This window comes from Phasianus colchicus, chromosome 4, assembly GCF_987193195.1.
Source record: "Phasianus colchicus chromosome 4, bPhaCol1.hap1.1, whole genome shotgun sequence".
Lineage (NCBI taxonomy): Eukaryota > Metazoa > Chordata > Aves > Galliformes > Phasianidae > Phasianus > Phasianus colchicus.
The window spans coordinates 12,732,273-12,759,712 of NC_143439.1; the positions used below are offsets into that span (position 1 = coordinate 12,732,273).

Below are 27,440 nucleotides of genomic sequence, written 5' to 3' on the forward strand. Positions count from 1 at the left end.
TAGAAAAAGAAAAAAGAAAAAATCTAATGAAAGTTATTAACTCTGGATAAGGTAGGCTATTTTCTCACGTTTCCAGCAGAGCCATGTTACGAAAAAACAAACAAAAATAATTCTTAGGTACAAAAGTATTCTCTGCCTTTCACTATTTCTACAGATTTGCTTCTTATTCCCTTTCAACAACATTTAGTCGTTTATGCTCAGACAGTAATATTAAAGTTGAAATCAGACTTGAAAAAAATTAAGACTATAGGCCAAGCGGAAGAAAACTCTTTGAAATCCATTCAGAGGGGGAGAGGTTTCAAGCTGATAGCCTGAGTTAATTCCAGAAAGTCAATGTGATTCGGCAAGCAACTAGGGCTGTACCAAAGATAAGAGTAAGTAGTCAGAAATGCAAAAAAGCCAGCAAAATGTAGAGACTGAAACAAAACTGGAACAGAAATGTTGGGGTGTGTGTGTGTGTGCGTGCTCATGCATGTGGAATACCTGAAGGAAGAAGGGACATTTGACAGTTTGAATGATTCATAATTAACAAGCAAGCTTTAGAAAGACATGTTGTGATTCTATGAGGTCAGTGTTGTACTAAATGATACAGATGAACATTAGGGAAAAGGCTATTCTCCTAAGGCTAATCTTTTAATCAGAAGAATGGTATGGATCTAGTAATTTCACAGTCTCTCTATCTCTGGCCGACTAGGAAGGATTATCTTTGCCAAAATAAGTTTATCCCTAGGTCATGACTTATAAAAATTTTATTTGGAAAATAAAAACAACTCTGGAAGAGACATCATTTTCCTTTAAAAAAAAAAAAAAAAAGTGTTATTCATCAAGAAACAAGGAGACATCGTGTAATCACCATTTAGTAAAACGTAAATGTTTTTCTCATGAAGTAAGAGGAAGACTTTCTCTGTATGCTGTTGAACTGAAATTTTCAGGCAGAGTATACTTCAGTCTTCTGAAGATGCACAATTTTAAGCATCCTTGTTGACTTTAGGTTTACATATTTTTACCAGAAATCTTTACAGATGCGAACTGCATGTTAGGAAGATAAGAGAGTATTCTAGAAAATATTTGTTATAATTGGCACTAATTTAGACTGCAATAATTTAATACATGGCTTAGCCATAGAACTAGCTTAAATTGCTGTTGAATATCTGCTGTAATTTATTGTTCATCTCACTTTCCTTTGCTCTAAGATATGAAAAATATTTAAAAACTGATTTTCTAAAACATGATTATAATAAATTTTAATTGTCAGGGTATTTTTTTAGTATAAAATCAACCAAACTGCAGGAAATATTAATTATTGAAGCCTCTGAAAGTGTGGTAGTACTAGGAGCCATAGTCCATGAATGAGTTACGAAAAGTTATCCATTCTGATCATCATTCTGAACTCAATCACCATCTATAACTGAAATATAATATTACTATTACGTTAATGTAAATAGTCAATTTCATATTATGTAAGGAAGTATCCATAAAATTATTTCAGAATTCTTGCCACCTCTGAATTTTACTGGGTGAAGTGCAGGACTTTGTCAGCTTAAGTATTTTTCTGTTTTTTTAATAACCCTACACTTACGGTGAGTCATTTTTCCATTTAAAAAACATAAAACTTGTGCCTGATTTGCATCCTAAAAATATATATAATTTGAAAAGTGGTGATTATTGTCATGGATATTTGTCTCCCACTACCTTTCCTGAAGAAACTACTGAAGCATCAGGATCAGACATCTACTTGGTAATGCTAAATGCAGCGCTCCTCCAGTTTCAGTCTGAGTAACTAACCTATGACTTCCAGATAAAGGTCAGAATCTCCTATCAACCAGAAAGTGGAAGGAATTATGGTTTCGAATCTAGAACATTAATTAGAACAGAATGACTTTATGTTGTAGCCATCATGGGAGTTACTTTGCTGCATGTTACTTAGGATCTGACTTAATAGTACAAGATGATATTCAAAAGTTCAGTTCTAGTCCTTCCTACATACACACTACATACCCAAATCTGCATAAGGTAGTGATTGAACTACTGATATTGAACTACTGATATTTGTACATATGTGCAAACAGTTATAAAGATTTTATAGTATCTAATCCGTCTGCTAAAACTGGTAGACTTCCATTTGGTAAGCTTCTCAAACGTCCAGACTAATTTCTCTAAGTCTCATGTTTAACTTTTCTGGAATTTGTTGCGTAGCTGTATCTCTTAATTCTCTACACCTAGAAAATAATGAGATAATAATATAGGCATGAATTGTAAGAATTATACGTTTATTTGAATTCAGGAAATTCCTGTTATGTTATCAATGATCTTTGGGTGCAGATAGCTAGAAAGACTGATATCAGAGCTGAGGAAATGTTTGAGTGTTCTTTCACATTAGACACAATATGTTGTTCCATATATAAAGCCTCCTTTCTAGGAGGCTGGCAAAGGATGATAAGTGAAATTCCACCATACAGAGTGGACTTTGTCATATTTGATTATAAGAATGTAGGAAGACTTGCATTATTACTTCACAATCCCTGAAAATTTGTTTTTTTACTAGTCTGTGTAAATCATTTTGGTGGAAGATGAGGTTGCTGCTTCAGTGCTTAACCTGTGGTCTATAGAAAGAGGAAGAGATGTACAATGAAGCTACACAGATGAAAAACAGTAGTTGACATTCAATATTTTCCTATTTATAGCTGAAGCGTATCCTAGTACGTAGCAAATTATTGCCTTCTGAGATATAATTTATAATATTGTCAGTGATGCTAACTTTAACCTATTTTTATCATTAGTTTTTATCTTCATTTACGTTGTTGCTTGTACTGTTTTCATTTGCCATATCTTTTGATAAATCAGACGACAGCCTCTTTGGGGCAGTAGCTGTATTTTGCTGTATGCTTTCTGGTATGAAATAAGCCATGCTTTGGATTTGGCTAAAGATTTGCAACTGAAAATAACTAACTTCAGTACAAATTTTGCCCTGAGTAAAGGCTGTACTGACAGAACTCACTCTGTGTTTAAGGCCAAGGTTTCACTTCATTAATTTACTTACTATTTTCTGTGTAAAGAATGGTGGTATTAGGAAACTGATCAAAACAAAAGCAAAGGGAATTTCTTTGTAAGTGGACATACAAAAGCACAAAATCTCTTTGTTCCTTTGTCCTGTGTCTCTGACATCATTAATATTGACCTAGGGTATACTCCATAAATGTCTGGGAAACGTCCTCCTCATTTATACCTAATATATTTGCCCAGTGTCTGTCCCTTCACTACTTTGTTCACCTTATTTTTTTCTTTCATTGAAGACATCAGATTGTATTTACTTATCTGAGTATCTTATGCCAATAAACAGCAGGCGTGCTGACACTTTAGCACAGGTCACTGGGGATCCAGTTTCTTGAAGATATTTGAATTTCCTGTTGGTTGATCAAAATACTGCTGTTGTCAAAAGTGGAATATAGATGTGCACATTTTGCAGCTCTTGCTTATCATGGGATGTTTCACATGAAATGAGAAGCAGAGCAGAGTTAGTCATGTGAGAATCTCTCCTGCCTGCCTTCTCTCTATGCTTCGTTGCTTCCTGTCTCCATCTGTGAAAGCTATACATAGCCTTTGAACACCCAGAATGAAGTGCTCAAATAATAAAAAAATATATACTCTTAATGAGTGTAAATATGGAAACAGCTACTAAATATGAAGTCTAATTTTCATAAATTAAATGTTTTAATGGGATATACTGGATTAATTATGATTTTAATTCTAACATACAGGCAAATACTGTCTGTTGCCACTCTCTATGATTTTAACTTAATGTTGCCGCTCTCTATGTTTTTAACTTACTATTTATTTATTTTAACATGGAAACAGCATACAAGGTATCAGAATGAGACGTATTTTAGAACTCTGTAAGGCACAATGTAAACTAATCTGTGAGCCACTGAAAATTAAAAAAAAAAAAAGCCACACAGAGATAATCTTTTCTCTATTTCTTTGTCTATAATCTCAAAATTGTATTTGCTACTTCACTATGGAGATTTTAGTAGATAAGGAATCCTTTGGATCAGTGGAAATAGTAAAAATAGGTAAGATGAAAGTTAGCAAATATTTTTTGATGGGGTATTCTAGAAGGGAGAACAACTGGGAAAAGAAGGGAAAGAAAAAGAAAAAGATGAGGGGAAAGAGAAGATACTGACGAATGATATTTTACTAGGAATTCAAAGTAGGTTTGTTAAAATATAGTGCCATTCTTCTAACTGAAGTCTCATTTTCAAAATATTGAAACAGAATATCCAAAAATCTGTTGAAAATTTAAATGTTTAATTAAGTTATATTTCATTAATATCAAATTGATAATATCAAATAGAGTCAAATTAGTTTTCTATTTATTGCCTATTGTTTATCTTAATCACAATTTAATGTAGTTTATTAAAGAAATGATGATGGATATATATATATACACACACACACACATTTTACAATGAATATTTAATTTCCAAATTATGGCAGAGGACTTACTGTTAAATACTATGTGTCAGGACAAAATATATAGGTAGAACTGTATTTGATTATGTGCTTGCTTAATATGCAACCCTTATGTTTTTAGTATTTTCTTGATTTTCCATTTACTAGGTTATTTAACTTGCCTTACCACATACTAGATTCTTTTCAAGGTTTTACAGCATAAATTGAATACAATTCTTTTTCCCCATTGCTTCATTGTAATAACACAAACTATATCTCACACTTACCTACATCTCCAATTAATCTATTTCTACATTTGACAGTTAAAGGAGTCAAAAGTCTGTCTAGCTAATATATTCCTATGATTTTATTTATTTTTTAATTAAAAACAGAAGTTGTTGACTACTTGTTAATCGGTAGAAGCCTCTCCAGTGTATATTATTAATATGCAATACAAATTGAAGATGATGAAGAAGGAGCTCCAAAGAGATTTCCTTCTTTCTACAATTTTAATGTTATTCAGGGAAAACTTCTAACAGAAAGAAATGCAGTGATGGCAGCTTTGTAAATCCAAAAGCTATGTATGAAATAGAGCTTCTCTGCTTACTTTGTATGTGTAATTTTGCTTGTGTTGCCTATGTTTTAGAGAAGAACATCTAGTATGCCCTTTTTTCCAATTAATCTAGCAGCATTATAAGAGAAAAAGTAATCTCAGCCTGATCAGAAAAATAAATTTGGAAGAGCACAGAAAGAGAATAGATATGGTCCAAATTAAAAGTTTCTGTCCTTGTACCTCAAATTACCAGTACTAGAAATTAAGATAATATTCAGACTTGGAATTCCACTGCATCTTTCCTTGCTTTAGTGACTTGTGTTATCTCTAATGATTGTGTAATATAGCTTGCCTATGGAGAACCTTGTAACACCAATATATGAATACAGGTTCTGAAATAGTTCAACAAAAGAAATTATCGAGTAATCCTCTTCTGAACTGAAATCAATTCTTACTAAGTCTAGCTTTCTCAGTATTTTTGCAATTAACATGAAGTTTAGTATATAAGTCCTCATTAATATGAAGTAACACACTGAGCATATTTTCTTAGAATTCTAATGTTAGTTTTATCTTATAACCAGAGCATTCATTTTACATTATCATCTTAATAATTGTCTTTCCCCCTCCCCCCTTAGATGACCATAGTTGTAAAAATTCAATAATCAGAGCAGAATGGTCAAATGGCCTCATGTAAGCTTCTTAGGAACAATGTTAAAATAAGCTCTTTTATTTTAATTTGGAAGTAGGTCTTTTTCCTTTTTGATTCCATAAACACTCAATTGCTAAAGGTTTGTCTTAATGGGTTTTTAAATACGACTGCCAGGATGCCCTGTGGCTATCTCATTGCGATTCTTAAGGGCATCCAGCTGGACAGGAATGGTTGCATCAAGATATCCACGAGAATCAAAGAATCATTTTAATTAGAAGTAAAAAAATCCAGTATTCATTTTTTAGGGACTCTCATCTACACTTCGTTTTCCTTTATAGAAGTTCATTGTTCATTCTTGATAAATGTACAAGAGGTAGGAAAATGAAGTATTTTGAGGTATCCCTTATATTTTCTTCATTAATTCTATGCTTCCCTGCTTAGTGAAGCCCTTGTTTCTATGTAAAATTGGTCTTTAACATTGGTTTTATTAAATTACTAACATTATCATTCTGTATTGTAGCTTCTATACGTGTTAGGCAAGAAAAGGATTAAGAATAGGCCATTTGAACTTATACATGAGTCTATCAATTTTCCAAAAAGTCAAATGTGAAAAGTCAGAAGAATACAGCTATGTTCCCTCTGAGGTTATTCAGCTAAGAAAACATCTTCATCTACAGAGAAAATTATACAACTCACACTTTTTAATTGTGAAGAGATGAACAGTTTATTGGCTCGTTAACTCAAATTAGTATTTTATCCTAGGATATTCCAGATTGCTAAATTGAAATCAGTTAAATATGGAATATGTATGTGTCCCTGTATACAAAACAGAAGGAAAGGAATTTGCAAGCAATATTTTCTAATGGGTATAAACATTCAGAACATTGTCATGTATTGAAGTCTACAATAACATTTTCTCCACATTTAGCTAATATTTTAACATAAGCTAAACTATACACAGCCTAAAAATACAGAACGTTATTGAAAAATTACCACTAATGTGTTCCTTTTCTTTCCTTTTTTTTTTTTTTTTTTTTCCCCAATGAATCACTGAATCTGAAGAAAAGAAATGCAGAAATGCTGTGAACATTTGATAAGCCTGCTCATGAGAAGGTACCCAATATTGGAGTTGAAAGTGTTTTTTAAATTGTCAGCAAAGTTTTCTTTCTCTCTTCATAAGAAAATGGATTGTCTTAATGCAACACATAAAATGTCAGTGTTTGTTAAATTAAAAAAAAAAAAAAAAGAAGAAAAAGGAAACACTTTAGATTCAGAACAATTGTTTTTATAGTGAGGTAGCTCTGTCTTTAAATATTGCTGAAAATATTTTCTGTGAAGCAAAAACATGTTTTAGTAATAGAAGTCTGGTCAAACCCAGACTATGAGAGAACTTTGTCTTCAAAGTAAATAATACAAATACAAATCTCACTAGTGCTAAAAAACATTCTTGACTTGGAGAGTGAACAAATCAAAACTGATAAATCTCTTGCTAGGAAAAGGCAATAAGTGATTTTTTCAAAAATCTGTTTAGAATTTAAAAAAATGCCACTTAATTCTCTATTTTCCTTTGTCACAATATTAACAAACTTCTGTTAGACTAAATGACATCCATTTCACTATTAGGTAGCATACAAATCGGATGATGAATAAATTGATTTCTTTTTACCTTTTACTTTTGTCTTTCAGGGATGGTATCAGTAAAGAAAAAGTACAAAACACAGTGGCCCTGTAAATAAACATTGTACTACTCAGCTGATAATGTTAATTATTGATAAACATACAGGTTCTGAGTACAGTTACTAAAATAGTTACCTTATTATCAAATGTAATGTCAATACTACTTACAGTATTTAGAGATAGACATTACAAAGAGTAAGGGAAAGTACAAAAGAAATACAGATTTTCTGAAAATTAGGTTCCCGAGACATGAGGCATTGTGGAAAATAAAGATGAAAAGATATTAATTATGATGAATTATTCATATTGTAGCAGCAGAGCAATGTGCTACTGAAGAGATGAAAAACATCAAAACTTGTTGATTGTTGATTTATAATCTCAAAAGGTAAAAAATAGTCAATCATCATAATTTTGAAAATAATTGAAAATTATTCCTATAAAGTGAATGTTCGTGGTAAGAAATTCCAGTGAAAAAAACTAAGGATTATGACAATATGCAGTACAAATCATAACCTACTTCTGGCTGAAGCTATTAAAATTAATTTTCTCTGCTTTCAATACAAATATCTGTAGTGTTCTACTTCCCTGATAATGGAAGAATATGTATTTCTATTTGTTTGTTTTAATTGTGTGTAGATTACCTAAAGATATAATAATGAAATGCATTGCAACTGGAATCTCTATCAACATAGTTTTATGAGATCAAGTTTATCAACACTGCTTGTTACCAAGAAGAAAGCCTAACTTCTTTGAATATTAATTACTAAGTAGATTTTCCAAGGCTATTTGGCACCTGTGAACCTCCAGTGTAACAAAAAATGTTTTTGGATAAAGAGCTGTGATTATCAGAATGAAATAACTGGGTATATATTTTTTATTTCTGAGCTGTTTTAGTTACTTTTGCCGTCACTGTTCCCCAGTGCTGACTCCTTTGACTGGTTATGAGAGACTGTTTATGGAGGACAACCCTCAGAGGAGCTTCCTTCCTTTTGCAGTGACTGAAGGTAGTTTCCTCCCTTTGATGAGGTAGATTCAAGGAATCTGCAGTGCCTATGGTACGTTCACCATCTTCTCTCACAGCATCTCCCTCCTTGATTCCCACCTTTACCATCTTTATGTCATTTGTCACTCACATGGGTAAGCAGTTTGGCTGTAGCTCTAATGATAGAGAGAGTGTCTAAACACCTTGTTGTTGAATTGTCCTATATTCCTATGCTAACAGCAAGCTGTAGTAGAGCATTTATGTGCAGCATCTCAGCATCATAGCAAAGGGAAAGCTGCTGACAAAAGCATCAAAGGAATAAAAGCCTTTAATATACAGTAATAACTGGCCATGACTGACATAGCATAAAGATTATTGAATGATTTCTTTCTACCAGAACAAAGGGAGGTTACTTATCTAGAAAAGAACTAACTAACTAAATAAATAAAATAAAAATCAAATAAAAATTAGGTGTAGATTAGAAGTTCCTTAATGTCTTCTTAAAATTTCTTAACAAGCCAAAACCATCTTTCCACCATGAATTGGAAATTAATGTAGCAAAATTCAAATAATAAGAGGTTTCTAATACAAAGGTCAATAGTCTCATGAAAGTAGTTTTGAGATGTGCACGTGATGTGACAGAATTACTCAGGAAATCCATTTCTGTTCAACAAAACTCATTCTGACTTGCTTATTGGTGACATAAAATATAGCTTGACAGAAACCAAGAATGAATCAATAGCATTACAAATCAGTAATAATACAAATTATGCAGTTAAACAGTATGGTTCTATATGTTGTTACTATGGACTAAAAAATCAGATGTTCTTTGAAGATAAATTTTACAAGGGAAGCTGATAGTAATTTAGGAAGATCTCAATGAAGCATCAGTTTCAAATTATCCTCTCTCTCATTTAGTGCTCTGATGTCCTTTGCTTTCAGATGAGATCTCTATTAATGTTATTGTGAAGAAAAACACCAACAAAAGCCCCACAGTGTAAGTGCTTTAGCAGAAGTATATTTTTCCCTGTTGGAATTCAATATAATTCCAATTAACCTTAGCCCAGTATCCTAATTGACTTCTGAGGATCATGTGCATTTAAAGATATAGAGAGGGGTAGATTGTTTAAAGGAAAAAATAAAATAAAAAAATAAAAAAAAAAATAAAAAAAGCTAAACCAAACAGTAACACATTATTCAGGATGGACACTTACAGAACATGTTAGTAAGAAATATGTTTGATTCTGCTGAAAGTGAGAACTTTGTTTGCAGCTCTGTCACTGAAAAGAAATTTCAACTAAATTCTACTAGAATGATGTAGCAGTCTATAAAATAATTATTAGCAAGGAACAGTATTAAAATACAGTACTTCTTAAGGGCTTTCTTCAAAGAGATTGAAAGAAAGACTTTACATGCATAGAGAGCAGGGATTTTAAATAACGTTATAAAGTAAAAAAAAAACAAAAACAACCCATCTCATGAATAAGCATGTCAATTAGGTGGAATAAGTAAGAGGAACAATTATGCCAAATATATTTTAGATACCGTACTACACTGTAAGAGGAAATCCATGTTTAAGAAATGCAGGTTTGATCTGTATCTACTTCTGGAATGCCAGGTAATTCTTTGTGGGAATGGTACACATTATTGTTCTATAATTCTATTATTTGACAGCCTGGGTAAAGAAGGTAACAAAATTTGTTCTGTCAACTGACCAGTACAGAAAATATATATATATATATATATATATATATATATATATATTTCTGTGGATCTGTAACAGTTGAACTTATTTACCCTCAAAATCTAGTTCTCTGTGTCATCTTGTAGTGAAGTAGTATAGAAGAGCAGAAGTATTATACTTCCTCTCCAGCTGCAGTTCAGTGGGTTACTGAAAATGTAGTAAGGCAGAAAGGAAGAATAAATTACGTTACTGCAAATTTTTTGTTCGTGCTTTTGAACTTCTCATTTGCTTTAGGTAAGTTTAGCAGTAAAGTTGTCCCCAGAAGCAGGACTAAACAATGGCTAAAACATCTTGGAGAGCTGTGATCTTCCACTGTTTTTTGAATTAGAGAAAGGTATTAGACTAAGGCTCAAACATTTTTTATCACTTTCTGAATAGAACTTTTTATCTATTTTATTATTCAGGTGTGGGAGTTTTCTGCCATTATGTATTGTTTAATGAATGGATGAGCCATCCAAAAAAAGTGCCAAAGAACAATGAAATAGGAAAGAGAAAAAAGAAGTATTTTCCATAATATCTAATTATCCCATGAGTTTGAAAGATTTTTTTCTTTAATTCTTTATATTCACAATACCTCTTTATTAAATAAATAAAGAGTTCATTTAACTGCTATCAAGTCTGCAAGTATTTTTTTATCAATGAAGACAAAAAGATGAGCCTGAAGAAGCAGACCTAATCTCTAAATAGTGTCATCTTGTGTTTCTTCCCACAACAACTGTTCTACTCTGAAACTCACTAGAAAAGCACCGTATGGAAACGAATGGTGAACTGCTCAGAAGAGCTGTCAAGAGAAAAGTCTGACAAAAATGCATGGAGTTGGATATACTCCAAAGATACTACTTTTTAATGCTAAAAAAACAAAACTGTGTCAGGTCACATATGCAGACCCTTTTTTAATACTCTTCAAACTGTGATGCATACATATATATGAGAACTTGTACGTGTTAAAATAGGGAGTAAGAAAAATTAGACATTACCGCAAAAAATTCTTTAACTTAAAGAATACTGTAATTTTAAACCATTATCATTGCCTGAGGAAAATTTTTGGAAACTTGCCTAGGATATATAACTACTGAGTCATGTTTGAAGGTCAGCTCTGAATTTACTACACACCTTTCACTCTTTCTTATCGTAGATGCAGTTGTGTAAACAAGCTAAGATACAGCAGAAACGGCCCTTATGAGAGACAGTCTCTTCAAATTGGTATCCAAGGTAAGAATATCTACTATGTCTTGATTGTTTTAGTTCAAAAGTTGCCTGGGCAACCTGCTTTGAGTGGTCCCCCTTAAGCAGAGGCTGAACCTGGTCACCTCAGAGGTCCCTTCCCACCTCAACCATACTGTGACACATGTACTTTTAGAAGTGTAATGACAGTGTCACATTCTTTCTGTTAACAATATCCTCTTTAATTTGGTTTTGTATATATTTTATGGATTCCATAGTTGTAGGTAGAGTTATGCAGTATTATTCCATATTATCCTTCTATACTCTTCATTGCAGTTACTCTGAAGAGCAAATTATGGATGTGTCAGAATTATATTACTTGTTTGGAAAAAAACTGGTGATCAAAGCACTGATAAAGCCAGTGATTATGGAAGAGATCTTGTGGATACAACCAGAAAAGAACAGATGATGGTGCGTTGTATGCCCTAACTGCAGCATCACTAAATGCTTAGCAGGGTGGTCCATATGCAGGTGTCTGCTACTGTCCAAGCAAGAGGACATTTTCAATTTAGGATAAGTACCATGATGTCTAATTGGCTGTTCTGGGATTTGTTCTTTTCATCCTAGGAATTAATTAAATGATCACAGATGCTTTTTTGTTCTACTTAACCGGGTGTAACAAGCATTTCACAACTGGAGATGCTTCTTCTGATTTTTTTATTTTTTATTTTTTAATAACAGGAAAAATATTTAGTTTCTATTTGACTTAAAGTGTGATCTTAAAGAGGTCTTTTCCTCTTTAAGTACTATTCTGGTTTATTCTTTAGCACTCCAACTCAGTGTCGTTTGTTTCTAACATTTGGATACACACATGAAAAATATTTTTCTCTACCCCTATATTAGCAACAAATTATAAACTATGCACCTGAAAACAAATGCTGACAAAGGCTAGTATGTGAATTTAGAGTCATAGTTACTTGGATTACACTGTTCTGGTCTTTACCCAAAAGTACTGGGACAATGAACCATCAAGTTCAGAGAAAGTTCCTTAAAAAGAAATGCCATTGTAAATCTCTTACCGTCCTGCCTAAGAACAGTTTGTTTTTCCTATGGATTTGACAATTCACGTATCAGAGAGATGTGAATGTATTTTACAGGTTATGGTAATTTTCTTTAAGGGAATACACAATAATTGAGTATTACAGAACAGTTTTACTTGGCAGAATGCCAAGGAACATCAGCAGTGTAAAATGCAGTTCATATTTCAAATAAGATGCAGTTAACTTTGAAAGTCTTTAGAAAAACCATTTATGCAGAAGTAGGAAAGACAAACAGATTCATTTCTACTTCTAAGAAATGTAAATCATTTTTAAAATTCTGTCTCCTTGTGAATTTAGAATGTGTAAAATTAAAGTTAACATTAAACTTTTATGAAAAGAACAAATTAGAAATCTCCCAGTAATAACTGAGCTATCACTACTGTTCTCAGTTATTCTGGCTGAGAAGAATACATCTTTCTTTGTCTGCCAAGAAATACATTTAAAATTCAGATCAACAATTTTTTTCCTTTATCTGTAAAGACTACATTAACTTGTGTTCAACATCTGTAATATATGTTCAGCTGGTTATTTATAAGCAAGTTATCTTCCAGAAACTGTTTACTGAATAGCCATCACACAGGAAAACTACCTTTTGTCAGTCTGTTTGTCACTCTTTCATTATTTATTTCACAGAATGCTTTGCTCCGATATGGTTTACGTTAATATCAGCTGTTAGAAGCTATAATATTTCCAAAAACTTTGTCTTAGAACTTTTTTTAAGTTTATCAGTTCTTCCTGATTTCTTTTTTACTAATATATTATGCAATATTAATAATACAATTGAATTCCAGTACAATAACAAATATAAAAATATAACAACACAGCTGTATTGTAATACTTGTAATACAACAGCAAATCAAAATGAAAATAAGAAAAAAAATTATCTCGAAAAATCAATGATCTGTTCATTTTAAAGTGGCCTGAAAACTGTTCACTTTTCACTAGGGGATTGTCTCTTTAAATCCTAAGTCCATAGCTTGCTGGTTAATACTTCATCTCATTCCAGGAATTTTCCTACTTTTTAAAAATGTTTCCTTCTGAAATAACCAATTTATTCTTGTCTTAATTTTGCATTGGGTTTTTACCACAGATTTAGTGATAGAATTGCATGGGTGTATGGATTCTGCTTACAAAAAGGCAAAATTGCTTCTGACCAGCACTTGGTAATACCACCTAAAAGCATTTGCAGGTAGGTTAATAGTCATATAAAGAGAGGGAGAAAAAAAAAAAAAAAGACTCAGCTGGTGAAGAGGCTCTCTGGCTATGGCTATGCAGAATACCTTCTCAGTAAACAGCCTAGATCCAAGAGAGACTCTCCCATCAATAAGTGTCTCTTACATGAACCCAGGGCAGCTCTACACTCAGTCTATCTCTTCTGTTCACATGGGAAACACAGGTGAAAACAATTTGCCTGAGCTCTGTGGGCTGGGCACGCTCCTTAACCAGGTTCTCAATCACCTATTCAAGCCCTGACCTAACAGCTTGTATACAGTGTGCATGTGCATTTTCAATTAAGAAAGATCTACAATCAAGATTACTCATGTTCTTATAAAAATAAAGGAAGGCTTGCTTTTGCTGTTTTCTTAGAAATATATCTCTCTGTAGATTTTTATCACTGAAATTTAAATTGTCTGATGCTAAGCTGGAAGCCCTACAAGCATCAAAAGGCTTTCCAGGGTTTTCCTATCTGAAGGTAGTACTTGAATTTTATTTTGCTTTAAAGGCTTTCTAGCTAGAAAAACTGCTTTCCAAAATGAAAAAGATCAAATTGTAAGTGATGAAGAATGAGCAAATAAGTTCTTAATTTTTTAATCATCCATATTAATAGTATTCATTTGGCATGCACATAATGACATTTATCAGAGCATGTGAAAATACTTGACAGGCTCTTTATTGAGCCTCTTAACACTTGGGAGGATTAAATCTGTCTTCCAGATAAATGTACTACTACTAATAATGTGAGAAATACTTCTTCTTCCTTTTTTTTTTTTTTTTTTTAACTTCTTTGTAAGGTCTGATTAAGATTCTGAGCACAGCCAGAAAAGAAAATGCTTCTGGTGGTCGCTGTTTTAAGTCATCTGAAGTGAAATATGGTGATACACTTAGTAGAAAAGATATGAATAGATGACTCTTTTTTTACAAGAAGTGAAAATTAATTCTCTGTGTGACCTATTTAGAGAGCACAGTGCAGAAAGGCTGAGGGGTAGACACAGGGATTTGTGAACATACATGGATATGACGACAGTAGGGACCAGATGGGAATGAATGGGAATTAAGTTTTCATTTCAAATAAATAAACTTTTGTGTGTTAGGAAATGAATTCAAATTCAATAACTAATTATTCTTGAGGGTAAACTGAGGGAAAAATAAATTCTAATTATTACTATTATTGTGTTGGTTAGATTTTGAGACACTTGTTTCAGAGTTCCTTGGCATCTGGCTATTCTTAGGCCTGGTAGCCTACTTGATATTTTGTTGCTGTTAATGAGGGCACGACAATTACTTACTCTGAGGCTGGAACAATGTAACCTTTATCCAATAGGTCACTGGCAGCCTCTGCAGAAAGGTTCTGAAACACTCACTCCTCTGAACTGTAATCTCTGTGAAGTATACCGAGTAAGATTATGAAAACTTTTTCTTTAATGCTGGTCAGAAACCTGAGATAAATTGTCAAAGGTAGGTTACTTACCTAACATTCAGAAAGTATAGAGAGTCTGGATTAAGACGACAGAAGGAAAAAGAATCAGAATCCTGCACTAGCTACAGTTCAACAAATTAAATAGTGATGCATGAGGGTTTGGAGAAACTGCAGGAAGTATTCAAAGAATGAGTCCTAGTCTAATTCTAATTTTAGGATATTTACTGTTAATGTAGAAGACATTAACAAGTTCTTGGACATGTGGAGGTCAGTTTATTATCTCAGAGGTTGAAGGAGGCAACTTAGATGTAATATTCACAGTGAACATAAGGGAGAACAGATTGAGCATGTGAAGACTGAAAGGTAATTGAAGAGAAGTAATGATCACATGATGCAGTTCATAATTCTAAGGAATGACAAAGAAGCAAGAGCAGCAGGATGGAGGCAACTCCTTAATCCTTGCTCAATGCTGTCTTAAGTATTTTCTTAGTCTATTCTGTATTTATTTATTTTTAACTGAGTACCCATTAGTAACGTGTGTGGCCTCTGATAACACTTGGCATGGAAAACCTGTAGGAAGAGGTGCTTTGTCCAGAGGGCAAAAGAAAAGCACTGAAATCTCAGAATCTGTTCATAAAGAATTGAGTAAGAGGAGAACTGAAGACAATATGATCAAGTTTAAAAAGCAAGTCTAGCTTAACCTTGTGGGGATAACCAGAAAGCCTAAGAAACCATACAAGAAGAAACTAGGAAAAAAAAAAAAAAAGCATAAGGACAAGCTAGATGCACAGGAAATGAAATTAGATAAAGCCACAGGGATGTACAGTTCTACTGCTTTATAGTAAACAGTATACTTAACAAGAGAGTAGATGAAAGGCTGATGAGAGAATGTTTGTGCATACTAGATGAATTAGAGTAGTCAGTTCCTGATGAAATTCTTTGCAGCACATCTAAGGAAGTAACCTAAGAACTCTCTGAACTTGAGTAATTATCCTCTTGAATTAATCAAGAGTGGGAGCAGTCCCAGAGAACAAAAAGGGCAAACGTATGGACTTAACTTTAAACAAGAAAAGGTTATTTCTCAGAAAATAGAGACCAGTTAGGCTAACTGAGATACACAGAAAACTATCTGGACAAATTATGAATATATTTATAAGCATCTAGGAGATATGAAGGGATAAGGACAGCATCTCACTTTTAAGAAAGGAATGATCAAAGATAAGCATACTATCTGTCTTTAGCTGGTCTTTTCTTCTGGAAGGGTTTGGTTTCCTCTATGTTAGGTTGTATCAGAGTGTTGGTGAGACTTAACATCAGGATAAATATTTCCCTTTAGCAGCTAGGGGAAATATGTTATCAGTGCTGCGGACAGCTTCCTAGCACACAGAAAAGCTCACTGCAGAAAACATGCATTGTTTAGAATTCTTAACATACTTTAAAAGAGAAAGAGGGGTCAAATTTTCAAATATGAAAAAGTTTACTGTGGTCTCTGTATGACTTAGGAAAAGACAAAATTAATTTGATTTGTAGGAAAGATGAATTATGTTACGTATAAGGGAAAATCTTAGGGAAAAGAAAAAAAAAAGCACAATTAAGCAAAAAGATATAGAGTCCTTAGTGAATTGCAAGATATTTCTTTTAAGAGAAACCTTTAGAAGTAAATACCTGTTGGATTTAGTCTGAGTCTTTCTAGCCTTGTTTCAGTGCAGAAAGGTGGACTAAATGAGCCTCCAGGTCAGTTCCAGCCGTACTTCTGTGATTCCATGATATCGTGGAGAATTTTCTCCCTGGCTTCACAAAAAATATCTGCATGCCTGAAGCTTGTAATTAAAACATCTACTGAAAGTAGGGTTGTAAATTTTGACTTATATGAGATACACAGTTAACATTAATGTGCCAATTGTTTGTTGCTAAAAACTCTTCCTGAAAAGAGTTTCTTTTTTAATGAAATTTTAGTTCATCAGCCACCAGTTGCTGAAAATAAGTTATTAACTGGTTTAATATTTGACCACTAATTTAACAATTGTATACTCTTTGACAAACATCTCTCATAATAAACCATTATTTTCAAATTGTGTTTCTGACCTTTTTTTTTTTTTTTTTTTTTTTTACTATCTTTAGTTAATAGTTGTACAAATAGAATTTACATACAAATATCATAGATTTCTTTTGTAATGCAAAAATAATTTGCTTGACATTCAGTTTCAGTTGCATGGTTTAGCATGTGCCCTGAATTTGCTGATATTTGATTGTTGTTTTCATTTTGCTCTTTCTACACAGGTAGAATGTGATACATCCTGATTTAGGAACAGTGGGAATAATTCCTTTCTGTCTCACAGCCTACTCATGTTTTCTTTGATCAAAAGAATGATTAAATGGTTTGTGCTGCCACAAAATGTATAAAACAAACATTTTTAAATGGTACTACAAACTCAGTCTTGCAGCTCATGTTTTTTTCATTAAAACATTGTTATGAAAGTAGTAAGTAAAATGATATTTATCACTAATATTTGCTGCAGAATTATATTTCTGTGAAAGCATCATTTCAGAAAATATTTTTCACTGCTTGCATGCCTCAGAAAAATGTTAATTTATATGAAAAATATTAAATGTTTTTCAGTATGTTTGATCTCTGCTATCCTTCAACTGGCAAGCATTCTGTTTCGACAGTGGAAGAGTTAAATGCTGGGAAAAATAAAAGGAGAAAGGTGAAAAGAAAGCAGGAGGTGGAGAGGGAAAAGGAAAAGAAAAAGAAGGGAAAAGAAAGAAAACGTCTTCCTAATCCCAGTAAGTAATGGCCTACTAAAACAGAGACTCATTTCATTAGAGTGAAGATTTATCTCTTAAAGTCTTGTTATGGAATGATAAAATACTAATTAAGAGAGGGCTTTCAAACAATTCCTGTTGATTTAACAGAGGTGAGATTTAGTACTGACTTCCATGGGATCAGAACCAAGTCACCAATAAGCTCCTATGTAAATATACTTCTAATTGAAAAGATTAAGGGCTCTTAGTAGTGTTACTCTACAAGTCAAATGCAGTATTTGCATTATTTCTGATAGAGCATTTGATGATATTTGCCCTCTCCACCCACCACGCCCCTCACACTCCCGGAGTTCAAGAAGCACTTAGATAACACTTTAGAACATAGAGTTTGATTTTTTTTTTTTGGTGTTCCTGTGTGAAACTAAGTTGGGTGCAATGATCTGTGTGGGTCACTTCCAACTAAGAATATTGTATATTTTTTCTTTTATTTACCTGTTTGTCTGTTGATTTTTGCTTTTTTTTTTTCTTTTTTCTTTTTTTTACCTATTCATTCAGATTCTTGTGAAAGGCTTTGTGAAACATTCCAGAAAAATACTCCCTTTACTCAGACATGAAGTTTTTTTTATATATCCAATTGTCCAAATTTGGAGTTGCTAGTGATATCTCAAAGTTACTTGCAATTGAAAATCCACAAACACTGAATACGTGGAAATGGAAGTCATTTTTCTGTTGTCACCAGAGACTTTCTGATTACAGTATTTTTATATCAAGTCTTTTGGCTAAATTTGAGGTGGGATTTTTTTTTTTATTATTATTTTTTTATTTTTTTGCATTATACTGAGAATTTATTTCAGTTCAATGCTCATAAAATACTTAAATATGCTGATAAAAAAAAAAAATTTTTTTTTTTTGAGGGGAAGAAAAGCTTCATTATTCAAAACTTAGCCACACAGCTGATGACATAATATGCCTGAGAAATATTTACAGTATTTGTTTCAATAGTCCTTGTATCAAAGCCTCTGGGAATGCTTACAAAATATACTTCTTTACAAGGAATTAAATTCTTTGTCATTTTCTCTACAAAGGCATGAAAATACTATAAATAAAAAAAGATTTTTTTTTTTTTACTACTAGAATTGTTTACCAAAAGCTTTCTGCACATCTCATGTGCACTACTTACTGCATGATTTGATCTTATAAAAACATGGAACAAGATTTTACTTTCTTATTGACTAGTCTTTAACCATGATCATGACACAGACCTGACCAAGTATATAACATACTGACTATACGAAACAGCTGGGGAACAGCACAGGTATTTTCAAGCTAAACTGCTTTTGCTGAGTTACTCTTATAGGTCAAATATGCAGATTCAAATTGCTTAAATTACTGTAGTGTTACAAACCAAACCTTCCACATCCCTTCTCCACTGTGTGCTTTAAGCGATGATGAGTGGAATCTTTTATTTATTGGCAAAAATATTGAGAGTTATTTTTACTTATATGACTAGAGCTAGACATCCAGCTAAACAGTATGACAAAGCACAGCAAAGGTTTTAAAAATATATGCATCTTCCTATATATTAAATATCGTTAATTTTTTTGAAAGTTGTCAGGAGAAAGAGTGTATTTGTTATTTAAAAATGTCAGTATAAGTTTATCAAAACTAAATTATTTAATGTAAAATTTCAGAAACTACAAACAGAAAACGTCATCTCAGCAGTTCATACAGTACAAATTAAGTCTAAGCATCTGTGACTGCTAATCTGATTTACTGTAGTAAAACTCCCTGTATAAAGTGAGTTCACTAAGGCATATAAATATAGAAATACTAGTTGCATTTTAAATCTGTTTCCCTATACTGTTGTTCCAAAGAGAACATTACTATTTGTTTAGAAACAAATAAGTTTTCTATTTATTACACTTTCTCCCTCAAAAATGTCTTTGAGAATCCTTTTCAGTTCAAAGAAGAGTTCTATGTTTTTCTGTCTGGAGTCAGAATAGTTGTTTTTCCTACCAAGTCAAACATTTGATGAGATGGTGGAGTTGCCATCCCAGGCAGTGTTCAAGAGGCATCCAAATGAGAAGCTACAAGATATGGTTTAGTGGCTTGTGGTAGCAATGGTAATAGGAGGATGGTTGGACTAGATGATCTTGTAGGTCCTTTCCAACCTTGTGATTCTATGAAGACAGCTTGTATAAGTCTCTTTATGGTCATATGAAACACTTTAAGTGGTCCTTTCAAAACAGTCATGTGTGAGATCATTCAAGTACTGGAATTAAGGTAAGTTTTTCACAAGATGATGTTTTTCTGAGGAGGAAATGAGATTAAAAAGAACAATGTAATCATTTAGAAAACATATGGAAGTACATTATTACAGTTTTATTTGTACTCTTTTTGCTAAATAAGTACTGTTAATTGTACATCTTTAATAAAACTGATATGAAAGTAAATTTAAGGAATTAAATTATGAATTATTGATGATAGAAAAAAGTATTCCAAAACAAGTGAACAAGTCTGTTTTAAAGAAAGTGAAGAAATATGAATATGATATTAAATAAAAGTTCCAAAAGGACACATTTTGCCCTTGGAATCATAAGGGCATATCCTGTTGAGCTCAGCGATGCATGTGAGAGCAGAATTTGACTTAATGTGCCTGAAATATGAAAAATAAAGTTTATGAATGTAAGGGCATTAACTTTGTTAACCTGCAAGGCCATCACTCTTCCCACCTTTTTGACTTGTGATGAACAAGCTCCCAGAACAAAAACCTTTCCTATTCTGTCCTACTCATTTTTGAGATATATTTTTCATCCTAGTTTTTTTCTAGGTGTTACACTCCACGGTTTAATGAGTGAAATATATACATTTTAGATTGTTTAACTATTTTGTACCACCTCCTTAAATAACAGAAACCTCTTCAAAACTTAATTGTGTGAGAACTAGCAGCTTATTTCTAAGTGTTGATTTCTGTTTCTTTAGATCTGAAAAACCTACTATGATAAAGTATAAAAAAAATGAAGGAATTATTAAATTCTAAATCATAACTACTACATGGTACAGAAAAAAAGTGTATTCAACTGTAAATTAGTAAATGTACAACAGATGACACATAACTTGTCCTTTAAGTATTTTCAATATTTCAATACTTAAGTATTCTTCAATATTTAAGTATTCTGAAAAGAGTTCAAGTTTCAACGATTTAAGAAAACTCATAAAACCCTTAAAGCAGTAGAAGGATGAATAAATATCAGACCTTTGCTGCACAGTGGCAGGAAGAATTTATACATGAATATTCTTTTGTTGCATATTGGTATTTTAAGCTAAGAGGGCTTCCACGTAGTGTCTAATTTTTTTTCTCTTTTCATGTGAAGCGCTACTTAGGAGACACATAAGCAAACAGTTTATAGTAATGTTAGTGTGGAAGACTGATTGAGATTTAGTAAAAAGATTTTTTTTTTGAGTGTTTGAAATATGTATGAGCGTATCAATGATTCAACAGAGCTTTAGATCGTGAATGTAAGTTTAATAAACTGAAAGGATGACCACATAAAAGACATTCTATTTTACTGGTGAAGCTGATGCAATAATATGTGCCATACAATACATATAAACAGAAATAAAAATGGTAATATCACTTAAAAATGCCAAATGAGTTTTTTTTTTTTTAATTCTTCTCTAACTAAACAAGACTAAAAAGGCTTTATTGAAGATGTAGTAAATGTAAACTTATAAAGTGACAAAGAAATGATGATATTATGAATTAAAAGAAATAACAAGTATTTAGGTGAAATAGTAGCTACAAAACAACAAGCTTGTTTCTTATTCTCCTTTTTTCTTTTTAGTATTCTTACTTCTTATGTTATGCATGATTACTCTTATTTTATGACAGCTGCTTGCACCACATCACACTATATATTATAAATTCACAGGTTAAATAAAGTAAATGGCAAATGTGAATAGAAATGAACAGAAATGATGAAATTTAAGTTTCAGAAATTATACATACATTTATATTTTTAGGAAAATATTTTCCATGTTCTTGGAAGATACTTCTTCACTACTGGGGCAGCAATGTGTATTATGAAAACGTCTTCTCCCAAAGGACAGCTTAAAATGACAATTAAGTTTTTGGTTAAAGACCAACACAAGTTGGCATGACTAAAAATATTCTACCACCTGCTCATTTTTCTTCATATGAGTATAATGGATTCAATCCAACTCCCAGAGGAAAAGTGTCCATATCAGAAGTATCATTATAGCTGGTGCTAACTGGTACATTTTTTTGTCAGATCAGAGGAGAAGATGATTGGTAAGAAGACCCCATCCAGAAAGAAGTTACCTTAAAGGCAGAGTTCAGAAAGTCTGGTGGCTGCCTGTTGTCTATCACCTCTGCTTCTATCAACACGGAAGAAGAAAACAAGTATTTCTGGTTCAGGTATGCAAGTTTAAAGGCACTCAGTAGTCACTATTTTCATCCATGAAGAGGAAATTAAACAATGTTTTTAGTCTTTTCAGTCTAAACAGTAGCTGAAATAACTAGCCTAAAATTCTTCATATTCTCCCAGATGATTTTGTAACTTCCATAGCTTTGTTATTTCCACTACTGGTTTTCTACATAAGTTGACTGGAGACTTTTGGATAAAGTTTATCCAAAAGATGGTTTAACTACACTATTTAACATTAATATGGTATCTTAGGTATAATCTGTATTGACTCTGCTGCAAAATATCTGAGATAGTAAGAACAGAAAAGCTATCTTTACATAAAAACAGAAAAAAATGGGTGCCTGCTTGAAGTGATGTCTGTGGGGTGTAAATTGAAGCCATAAATGTAATCTGAAAATGAGGTAGCAGGGAAGTCACCATTCTGACATATAGATTAAAATGAAGTGTTAGGACCAAAATCAAGTATTTAATAAGTGCGAGATAAGATATATCTAGTTCTACAAAAATAATTATGTAATAAAATAACTGAAAACTTGGTTTCAGTTTTTCTTAGCTTTTCATTTCTTGAACAGAGGACAATTCGCCATTTCCTCATCATAATACATATTCCTCCTATTCAGAAGTAGAAAAAACTGTTCATATATAAGAGATATGAAAATATTAAGTTTTAAAGATTTTCTTGTTGATTAGCAGCAAACACTATAGTGAAGGCTTAACATAAAACATAGTCATAACTTATGAGATTGAAGTAGCCATGATAATCAAATTAGAGCTCCTGAATATCACTGAACATTGGATTCCTCCATACATTTTAAGTAGAACTTTCAGAATCAAAAAATACAATTTCAAAATGTTTTTAAGAAATCCAGTAATGGAAATTCTAGCTCAGCTTAAGTGAAACAGTTTGCATGAATGACCATTAGAGCATTTGCAATTAACTAATTTTTGGATTGGTGATGAAAAAATATGAATCCAAGGCAAAAGCGTTCAGTCTGAGAAGAAAACGTGATTTTATATATGTTAAAGAAATGGATGCTAAAAGCTGCCAGACATATATAATCTGCATTTTAGTCCATGGCTGAGAAATAACCCTGAAGGATGATTTCAGCCACTGTGTTATTGACCTTCTAACAGTAAGATTGTAATAGCATGTACAAGTGGTGGATAAGTAATCTTACTATTGATCTTTCCTTGCCCTTCTTTGTTAATCTTCCTTTCTTTTCCAAGGATTGTTTTAATCTTATTTTAATTTCTAGAAACTGTGTATTGTTGGAATTTTCTCTTGAGTCTTGATTACTTTCTCATAAGCATTGTAACATCTCTCACAAGAAAAAAGAATATTGTAACTAGAAGGAGGCCTTACAGAACTAACTGTGTTGTGATTTAATCTGGCAGGTGACTAGGTACCACACGGTTGTTTGCTTATTTCCCACCTCCCAGTGGAATAGGGAAGAGAACAGAAAAAAACCAACAAAGTTGAACTGGAGGGTTGAGTTAAAAATTGTTTACTGAGACAGAGTACAGAAGAGGAAAAAAGGATAATAGCCATGACAATATTATAAAATATACACATAACAAGTGACGTCCAAACAATTACTCCCCACCCTCTGACCAACGCTCAGCTAGTCCTCACACAGTAACTGCCCATTCTGTCAACTCTCCCCTCCCCCATACTCATGTTTTTGCACAATGTCTGTAATGCTGCAAGGGAGTAGAAAACACAGCAATGATAGTAGGATAGCAAAGTCCAAGGCTACAGCAAAAAGGATAAACGTAAATGCAGCAGCTGTAGCCATAGAAACAAAGAAAAAGAATCTCCTTACCCTTGGAAAGCCTCAAGTAGACAGAGATGCCCAGCAAGAAACTTCTGCTTCTACTGTCAACACTTAAATGAGGTCTGGGAAGAGGTGGATCCTCGCTCCACCCCTTCCCAGCGCTCAGGTGCATTGGGTGCTCCTGAGCTCCCCTGGGCTGGCCCTACCTTCCCACCAGATGCTCAATCCCTGTTTCAAGCTGTAACTTAGCTGTGACTACAGTGTTATATAGCATGGAATAAGCCTTTGGCCAGTTTAGGTTAGCTGTCCCGGTTCTGTTCCCTCACAGTGTATTGTGCCTTTAGGTCCCCTCACTGGCAGGACAGTATGAGAAGCTGAGAAACTGAAAAATCCTTGTCTATGTACAGCACTGCTCAGCAAGAACTAAACCATCAGTACATTACCAATGTTGCTTTTCTCCTAAATCCAAAGCATAGCATCATATCAGCTACTATGAAGGAAAAATCAACTCTGTTCCATCTGAAACCAGGACAGATAGGGATCAATCTCACTAAGGCACAGCATACTTCCTTCTCCAAGCACAAACTGAGCTGTTCCATCTCAATGTCTCAGAAACATTTTGTCTTAACTGGATTAGACCTCTGTGATTTCACTTTTTTTTTTCTTTTTTTTTTTCTTTCAAACCGAATATACCAAAATACTAGCTGTCCAAATGGCATAAAAGAACATACAATTGTTTACTCATAGAGTTGTCATTAAACTTCTTGTGCATTACTAATTTTGAAGGAAATGAAGGAAGAAAAAAACAGAATCAAACAGAGGAAATTTAATCAAAGAAAATGCAGTAGGCAAATCAAAGATAGAGCTAAAATTAAAGGTCTAAAATAATGATGATATACAAAACAGCCCCACACCCAAAAAGTATCCTTCTGAACGGACTTTGGGAAGGAGGTCCTGTTGTAGAAAATTAACTCTTTTGGAAGTTTACTCAGGTATAGTAGACAGAAGAAATGTTCAACCTTCATGAAAAAATAAAAATAAAAATCAAATTACTGCAAACAGAACAAACCTTAAAAAAAACCTATATTTTTATTTCCCTATCAAACGATAGGTACCTGTTTTGATATGTTGAATTAAATTGACTCTTTAAATAATTGCTAGAATCTCCACTTAGCTGTATTAGCAAAATTTTTCTTTGCTTTAAAAGGAAAAAAAAATAGCTTCTGTTTGTAGGAATTTATTTTTGTAAGAAATACTCTAGTTTAACACTCTCATCTGAACTGTATTGCTTGAAACATTTTGAGGAACTTCTTAGCTGAGGAAAAGAATAGTGAGAGTGGATACTATCAAGATTTACAAAATCAGGCTGATGGTAAGTTCTCAGCATCCAACAGGGGATGGAGATTCTCCCTAGCCCTCCTCTTGCTGTTGATGTATTTATAGAAATATTTGTTGTCCTTTACCTTAGTGGCCAAGTTCAGTTTTAGATGGGCTTTGGCCTTTCCACTTATCTCCCTCGCTACATATCTGTAATCATCATAAGTAACTTGCCCACTCTTCCAGAGACCATAAATTTTCCTTTTGCTCTTGAGTTCCAGCCAAAGATCTCTGTCAAAGACCAGCCTCCTTGCCCATTGGCTCATCTTCTGTGACTTGGGGATGGTCAGCTCCTGCACCTTTAAAATTATTTCCTTAAAGTATTCCCAGCCTTCCTGGGCTTCCACACTCTCCAAAACTACCTCCTAAGGGACCCTCTCAACCATGGTCCTAAAGAGGTTAGAGTCTGCCATCCGGAAGTCCAAGGTGGCAGCTCTGCTGTCTCCCCTCCATAGTTTGACAAGGGTTGAGAAATCTAGCATCTTGTGATCACTATGCCACAGACAGCCTCCAACCCTTACATCCTCCACAAGATTGTCTCTGTTAACAGCAGCTACGAAGAGCAACAGGCAGTCAATATTGATACTAGAGTCATCAGTATTTTTTCAGATAGTAAGTAGGCAAGAAGAGACAGCTTAGCCTTTATGCATCAAATGCTGCAAGGCCTTCTTTCCTGGCAGCAGAACAATGAGTGTAGAGGATGGAATAGGTCATAAAGTTTAATTCTTGGTACCTCAGTGATAGGTGATAACTGGGTTTATTTTCTGTATTTCTTAAAGATTAGACACCAACTTCTAATTGGGTTGTCACTGTGGGCAAAGGAGAAAGTTCAAAAATCTGAAAACGTAGCACCTGGGAACCTTCATGCGCATGCAAGATAGTAATAACAAGACATCTGAAGCCCCATTGTGAAAGATGGACAGAGTAAATTGGTGAAAATGTGATGCAGCTACTACCAGGACTTTTGCAATGAATCACTGGAGTACGAGTTTTTTTTAACTAATGGATGTGTTTATTGGCTGCTATTTGTTGTCTACCTTGTTTGTCTGCAGGACCTGAGAATCACTTGAGATAAAGATATAAGATAAATGCCAGAGGGGCAGAGTAACAAGATAAACTATTTTTGGCTGATGATCAAGTACATGATTGATGTTTTCTGGCGTTCTAATTCTGTTTTCTTGCAAGTTTGGTTGCTGTTGTTTTACTTCTCCTTGCCCAGGTTTCTGAACTGTGGAGTCAATTCAATATCATTTAAAATTGTAATACTTAACAAGTATAGAAAAAGATATAATTTTTTTTTTTTAAAACATTCTTGTTCTTAATATTCTTTCATAGCCAGGATGTGATGAATATGTATGCTTTTACATTCTTCTCCATACCATTCTTCGTATATGTCCATATATTTTTTTGAGAAAGATGAAGAAGACAGATGAAATAGTAGAAATAATTTGGATGAGTGAATATTTACAAGATTATTTTCTGATTATTGGGAATTCCACAAAGTTATTTCCAGTCATTTATTTCATCTAACTGATGCTTTTTGTTGATTTGTTTTGTTTTTTGGTCCATAAAGGTGTTTTAAGCAATTATTAAAAGGAACGTACCTTATATAGAGCATACGGTTAGGTACAATAATCATCCTGAAATGCCATAGTTTTCTCTATCTTATCATGGCTGATAAATAGAATAAATTCCTCAGGATAAGGGAAAGTGTTTCGGAAAGTTGTTGTTCTAGGATTAATGGCTTGGTTGCAAAATCATAGATAATGAAAAACAAAAAAAAACTGTTGTTGTGTCAGGATTATATTTTAAACAACTTAGTATTCTGCTGCTTACTTTCTTCTGTCTTTACACTTCCCCCTTCCTATTTACTTAAGTGTGCAGAAAACTACAATTAAAGCAGTGTTACATTAGGTGATTTGATTAAGTGAGTTGCTACTACTTAAGTAATTAGAAGACCAGAACTATAACAGTGGGATTGAGATAAAAGTGGTTTGCATGCTCTAATGTCTATAGGAGGCCAGTAACTTGTGTGTCTTGTAGTCATGCCTGTCTTCAAATTGTGGGTTACTGGAAAACATGAAGTGCATTTTGTCTTCTGGCACCGTACCATATACT

At 33.2% G+C, this 27,440-nt stretch overlaps 1 long non-coding RNA gene across 3 annotated transcripts in view; it reads left to right on the forward strand.

Annotated features, from left to right (window-relative positions):
• LOC149918061 (uncharacterized) overlaps positions 1-26,541 on the forward strand; it is a 38,295-nt gene extending 11,754 nt beyond the window's left edge. The window contains exons 2-6 of one of the 3 annotated variants that reach the window (XR_016466338.1): positions 6,714-6,764; positions 8,249-8,383; positions 11,190-11,266; positions 22,015-22,160; positions 26,102-26,541. This is a non-coding gene — a long non-coding RNA (uncharacterized LOC149918061). Of the gene's footprint in view, positions 1-6,713; positions 6,765-8,248; positions 8,384-11,189; positions 11,267-11,554; positions 11,905-17,576; positions 17,619-22,014; positions 22,161-26,101 lie in introns of those variants that run through there. The other 2 variants (XR_016466339.1, XR_016466337.1) reach the window with 2 other exon arrangements.
• The last annotated feature ends 899 nt before the right edge of the window (positions 26,542-27,440 follow it).